At 45.4% G+C, this 7110-nt stretch overlaps 1 non-coding gene across 1 annotated transcript; it reads right to left on the reverse strand.

The window, feature by feature from the left end:
* Positions 1-4721: 4721 nt before the first annotated feature.
* LOC127199666 (U1 spliceosomal RNA) lies at positions 4722-4886 on the reverse strand. The gene has a single exon (XR_007831946.1). It is a non-coding gene; the product is annotated as a U1 spliceosomal RNA (small nuclear RNA).
* Between the last annotated feature and the right edge of the window lie 2224 nt (positions 4887-7110).

The raw sequence follows: 7110 nt of genomic DNA on the forward strand, positions 1-7110 counted from the left end.
AAAAGGGGAGAAAAGCCTGAGGGCTCAGAGGATTTGTTTGCATGCATTTTGCTGACAATAAACACAACTGTGGAGATTCAGAAGCGGGGTGTTCCAATGTAACTAAGAACCACAGCTGAGCTGTGGCCTATAAAACAGAGGGCGGTGCGTAGAAACAAACACCTTGAAAAATAAGAAGACAAAGGAAAAGATCTTAAAGGAAGGAAATGGAAAACTCCTGCCACTAGCTGCTTGGGTTTACAGTGAATAACAGACAAAGGTCCTCTCCAGATCTGTTTCCTGCTTTAAAGAAAGGCAAAGGTTTCACATTTAGCCATAGAATGATACTCTGCACTGCGAGGCATAGCTTTGATATCAGGCCACGGCTGCTAAGGGAGAGGGATAGAAATGTCTAGCACAGCCACACAGGGCCCAGACCTTATATCCATCCCAGAGACAGAGGCAGGCAGATCTCTGAGACCCAGGCTAGCCTGGGCTACAGAGCTAGTTCCAGGACAACCAAGGCTACTCTAAGAAACCTTGTCTTGAAAAACCAACCAACCAACCAAAAAAAATCAAAACAAAAGAAAGAATGAGAGAATATGTGTGTGTGTGTGTGTATGTGTGTGTGTGTGTGTGTGTGTGTGTGTGTGTGAGAGAGAGAGAGAGAGAGAGAGAGAGAGAGAGAGAGAGAGAGAGAGAGAGAGGGAGAGAGAGAGAGAGAGAGAGGGAGAGGTCCAGAATGTTTGGAATCAGCGGCTCAGTTCAACCAAAGCACCCATCCAGAGCTGCGGGTTCTCACCACTGCCAGCTCCTCCGTTGTCCCCTTCCTGAGCACTCCCATACCAATACCACTTTATAAAATGTCAAAAGCCATTCGTGACAATTATAGTGTCCGCAAATATGTTCACAAATTCTTGACATTCTCTTCTGAAGAGAGCCGACTCTTCCTTCCCCTGAGAGTGAGTGGATGCCATTATTTTCCTGCTAATGAATGGAATAAAAAGAAAGTGAAGGTGGGTGACCTTGGTGGCATCTCAGGATAGGCACCATGGCCTCCTCCTTGATCCCTTGAATTCCTCTCTCTGGGGAAGGCGGCTGCCATGTCTGGAGAGCAGCTAAGCAGGCAATACAAGATGGAAGGCACTAAGTCCCTAGGTGGAAGCCATTTGAAGGAGCTATGAGGTGACAAATATTCCAGCCCCGGTAGAGCCAAGAGACAAACCCAGCGTCAGTGACATTGTGATCTAACCTACGAGCGACAAGAGGCAGGAGCGCCCAGCCTCGCTGTTCCTGGGCTCCTTCACCCTGTGAGGCTGGTAGTGCGCAGTGTAATTTGTTACACAGCAGTCCATAAATAACATAAGAATTTTTCCAACACAGCTTTATTTTTTAGCTTTAGCTTTAGACTTTTTTTTTTTTTAAAGTACAAACGAAACCCCCACTATTCTAATGCTTTAGAGAAACAAGTACATAACTGTTCTAATAACATTATTATTATTTGTTTTCTAAGTGAAAACCTCAAGTTCAGAAAGGGTCTGTAACCTGCTCATGGTCTGGCCCAGCAGATGATCAAGTGTCAAAGGCTGGAGCTGGGGTGGATGGGTAGGAGTAGGGGTGGTGGTGGTGGTGGTGGTGGTAAAATTTGTCCTGGCATCAAAGCTGCCTCCTGACCCCACACTATGTCACTTCCCTACAAAGGCAGGTCCCTCTCTCCCATGCTAGGCCCCACACTAGGAAGTTCCCAAGTTGTGAGAAGGTAGAAGTGGAGAGAGGCTTCCCTCCAAAAAACCTGCCTCTTGCTGTTCAGGGGGGAAATCCTGTTTATTCACGAGTTCCTCCCACTAGATGGCCAATTTAACACTCTGCCAACTAGCCAATTATTCACGTTCATGTAGAGCTAAGTGGACGCTTTTCCAGCTGCACACCTTTCTTGCTCAACATAATTAATGAAGCTCATCAAAACCCTGGAAAACAAGCCCAGCTCCTCGGCCCCTCTCACTGACGTGTTAATAGGGGAGGTCGGGTGCTGCCAACCTCACCACAGGATGTTTATGTAGCCCTGTGGCTGCTCACAAAGGGTGTGTGGTGATGACAGGGTGTGGGCAGCCAGGTTACTGGACACACGTGGGATTGTGGAAGGATCTGAGGAGAGGGCTAGATCAGCTCAGGTAAATTATGATGACCGAGGGCTCACGACTGGCTGGGTGGAGGGTGCTGGGGGAACGATAGTTTATTCCCTGTGGTTCAGGGTGACAGTCCTTGAAGTACTAGAGGCTTAAGGACAGCCAACAAAACACTTTCAGGTTGCCTCACTCTGCTGTTGGGCACTGCCTTTTTGACTGAACAGCAAATGTTTCCTTTGTGGTCCGACATCTGGCTGCCCATCACAGTGGCCGCCACCCACAGGAGGCTGTTGAGAACTTGAAATGTGGCTGATCTAAACAGAGTGCACTCTAGGTATAAAGAACATGTCCAAATTCCAAGGCTTTGTAAGGAAAGAATATAACATAATGTTCTTTTTTTTTTTTTTTGCATAGAGTACTGGTTGAAAAAGATCATATTTTAATATATTATGTTAAACAGTGTTTTCTTAAAGTTAATTCCAATAGTTTCTTTTCAACTTTTGTAACATGGCCCATAGACTTGGCTCTCATTTGTGGCTTGGACTATGTGTTTATTGGGTGGTGATGTTGTTCTAGAAATTGGGACACCTAAAACTGTCACTGCACTGAGAGGGATGCAAGGGCCAAATGATTTCCATGCCTTTTCCCTGGGCTTTTCCTGCCACACTAACGGGTGATATTAGAATGAGTATTACCCACTGCCAAGTCCACTGTGTGCTCAGATGTGAACCTACCCCGAGTTCCATGAGGCCACCATTCAGCCTTCACAAGACAAGCTGAGACTCGTGTGGGTGCACCCACGGCGCCGGGCAGTACCCATAACTCACTCTTCCCACCCAGACGGGAAAAGCTGACTGTTCTCTACTTAGTGGCTTTTTAGGGAACAATCATATAGACTTAGGACTGCCCCCTGTGGCATGTAATGGTTGCAAAGAGCAATAATGTACAGAAGAGGGTGCAAATTTCGCCAGCAGCACTGGGCGGCGGGGCTTAAGTTCTTCCGCTTGGAATGAGTTTTTTATGTAGGGGCTTGTTACATGCAGCGCGTCCTTTCCTTTGCATCAACACCTTACTTCCTGGCACTGAATGTGTCCCTGGCCTGTGCCCATGGAAACACCTAGAACTTCATTGTGTGAACAGGCTCAAGTCCAGAGCAGGACCACCCAAATGCACTTTCAGATGGGTCAGTCCTAAAAGCAATTAGCCAATGCAGGCACGTGCACAATGCAGGTGTGAGTGTGCCTGAACCTCTCTCAGGAAACACATGACCAGTTTGGATACTTGTTGAGGTCACCAGCTACTGCTCAGCAGATAACAATGGGTAGAAAAACTGCAAGATCTTATATATGGATTTAAAACAAAGATTTATTCATTTATTATGTATACAGTATTCTGCCTGCACACTAGAGTCAGAAGGTGACACCAGATCTCATTATAGATGGTTGTGAGCCATCATGTGGTTGCTGGGAATTGAACTCAGGACCTATGGAAGAGCAGCCAGTGCTCCTAACCTCTGAGCCATCTCTCCAGCCCCTTCTGTATGGATTTTAATCAAGCGACTACCCTTGAAATTTCTCCTCATGTGACATCATTTGAGTCTTTATATGTTTCATCAACTGCAACAATACAGTGTCATAAAGATCAGGCCTGTTGAAACTGTCCAAGTAACAGGATACAGTAAAGTATTCCACTTTATAAAAATAGAAGAGCTAAGTAGATTCTAGAAAAGTCCAGAATTGCTATTGTTAGTGCAGACTTATTAACACATGAGTGTGTGTGTGTCCATGTGTGTGTGTGTCCGTGTGTGTCTCTGTGTGTGTGTGTGCGCGTGCGCGTGTATGTATGCAGGTGCAGTGGAGGCCCAAAGCGTTACAGGTGAGTGTGAATGCTAAGAACCAAACCCAGGTCCTGCAGCAAATGCTCTTCAGCTGACAAGCTACTTTCGACGCTTACAGCTTCGCTCTTACATGCGTAAACAATGGGCATCTTTACGGAGTACTCTCTTTAAAGAATAGATGCAATCAATTAACATAATAAAACACCAGGCAATGAGAATACATGATACAGGTATTTACTATTGTTCTAAATAAAGAAAACAAATGTTTTCACAAATGCTATGAGTCTTTGGGGGCGGGAAGGAAATCAACGCCTGTAAAAGCAAAAAGTCCAATGACAAAACAGGATTCGCTATTTGTGGCTCCTGTAATACAAGCTGAAACAAATGTTATGAGCTAATGCCCCATATTGTGTTGTGAGTGTATCAGGACATCAACACTGGGAAATACTCATTGGAAGAATAAGATAAAAGTGCTGGTGAGATGGCCCACAGGTGAAGGCACCTGGGTTTCAATACCTGGGCCTCACATAATAGAAGAGAAGCAATTCCAACAAATTGTCCTCTGTCTTCCACACATGTGCAAGTCATAACCACACAAGGGCATGCCCATGCACCCACTCCTACACACACACACACACACACACACAGACACACAGACGCATGCACACATGCATGCACACACATGCACAGTATGAAGGAATGCTAAGAAAAAAGTACAAATAGCAGGGTAAATAGCAAATGTTTTGATTTTTTTTTCTTTCTTTCTTTTTTTTTTTTAACAGGGGAGAGCGCACACACACTCCCCTACTACCACAAATTTCGTAGTCGAGTTTCTCGCATTTGGGGAAATCGCAGGGGTCAGCATACCCCACAGTGCAATGGGTGAGCCTCGCCCTGGGAAAATCACCTGCCTGATCATGGTATCTCCCCTGCCAGGTAAGTATTGATTTTTTTTTTTAAGTACAGATACAGTATATTAAAATCCACACACAACATGTCATCCAGAAGCCGTGAAACCATCCTAATATTCAGCATATGGTCATGACCATTCACATAATTTCCCTTTTATTTGGTCATGTATTTAGTCACCAAGTTCTATTATGATTTCCTCTGGCTGTTTCTGTGCCCAGCCTTCCTAATATTAAATCTAGTTATCTCTCTATTGCTGGGAGCAAATCCATGGCCTCAAACAGTTTTTGGCAAGTTCTGTCACTGAATGCTTCCTTTAAATTTTGTCCTGTGGTTATTAAGCAGTCTTGCTATAATGCCCATCCTTGGGTCCTTAACTCTTTTAGAACCCAGGCTGGCCTCAAACTCATGACCTTCCTCCTTCAGCCTCCTCAACACTGGGATCGCAGGTTTGTACCAAGAGGCCCAACCTTCTTCGTTAAATGTCAATGTCCAGGTAAAGATGCTTACTGTCTCGCTAGACCGTTCCCCCTCTATTCTCCGACACCGTTTTGGTTGCACTCCCCCATGGTGTGAGCACTGCCCTCCAGCCTGGCTACAGCCTGATTTGTATTTTGAAGAAACATCCTTTTGCCTGTGCTAGAATGCCTGCCCACTCACTCCTAGCCAGGTGGTGCTCACCCTCGTCCATCTGGAAGCTTCCGTGGTACTCAGGCATTTGCTCAGGCTGTGCTGACCCTCAGCTTTCTCACTGCCTTAGCATGTAGAATTTGTTTTGAGGCAGGGTTTCTCTGTAGCCCTGGCTATACTGGAACTCATTCTGAAGACCAGGCTAGCCTTGAACTCACAGAGATCCGCCTGCCTCTGCGTGCACCACCACCACCTGGCTGCATGCAGAATTTAGTATACTTCTAGTTCAACTTCACATAAGCCAGAATCACCTGCGAGACCCTCAACTGAGAAAATGCCTCCATAAGATCTGATGTAGACAGGCCTGGGGTGGGGGGTGGGCATTCTCTTAATTAGTGAGGATGCGGGGGGGGGGCAGCCAATGCTGGTGGTTCGGAGCATTATCAGAAAGCAGACTGACACCACCAGAGAGGCTTCCTCCTGCAGCAGACGGAACAAATAGAGACCCACAGGCAGACAATATGCAGAGAGTGAGAGGCCTTGAGACACTTGGCCCTAAAAGGGTGTTCCCATCAAATCCCTCCTGTTAGGGCTCAGGGAACATGGCAGAAGAGGAAGCAGAAAGAATGTAAGAGCCAGAGGGGATTGAGGAAACACACACACACACAGACACACACACACAGACACACACACACAGACACACACACACTTATGCACACACACAAACACACACGCACATAAAACAAGACCCTCTAAATCAATAGACTCAATGCACCTATGAATTCACAGACTGATGCCAACATGCGCAAGGCCTGCATGAGTCTTCACCAGATGGGGTCCTAGAGCTGACACATGCCCCATCCCTAACCAAGAAGCTAGCTCCAATTGATAACCACTTACAAATAAAAATTTACTTTTCTCCAAGGGAGTCTCACTGGGGAAACAAATATCCTTAACGGTGGGCTACATGCCCAGCAGTAGACAACCAGCAGAAAATGCCATCAGTGGCATCTTTGGCAGTATCTTGCCTCATAATGTTGTGTCAGAGTTTTGTTTTTTTTAATTATCTTTTTTAATTCTAATTTTTATTTCTTATTTTATTTTTAAATTTATTTTACTTATCCCCCATTTCCTACAGGTCCTTGTGTAGATACTGTGACAGTCTTGTGTTTTTATGGGATTCCTGAGTGTGCAAATGAGTAGATCTCTGCCTTTGTATCTGTTTCTTGTGCCTTGTCTTGGGCTCTTTTCCTTCTGTCTGTTTTGTCCTATGCTGATGTGTCAGTTTTTGTATATTTTATTTTATTGTTGTCCCTCAGATGTCTGTCTGTTTTCTAATGAGAGATAAGAAAGGGGTGGATCTGGATGGGGAGGGGGTTGTGAGGGACCTGGGAGGAGAAATGGTAGGGGCACCATAATCAGGATATATTATGTGAGAATAAGTTTATTTTCAGTAAAAGGAAAAAAAATGGAAGAAAGAAAGAAAGAAAGAAAGAAAGAAAGAAAGAAAAGAAAGAAAGCAGGCTGAGCAAAACACGAGGAGCAAGTCAGTAAGCAGCACCCCTCCATGGCCTGTGTGTCAGCTCCAGCCTCCAGGTTTCTGACCAGTTGGAGTTTCTGCCTTGTTGT

Source organism: Acomys russatus, chromosome 15 (assembly GCF_903995435.1).
Source record: "Acomys russatus chromosome 15, mAcoRus1.1, whole genome shotgun sequence".
In the NCBI taxonomy this organism is placed as follows: Eukaryota; Metazoa; Chordata; class Mammalia; order Rodentia; family Muridae; genus Acomys; species Acomys russatus.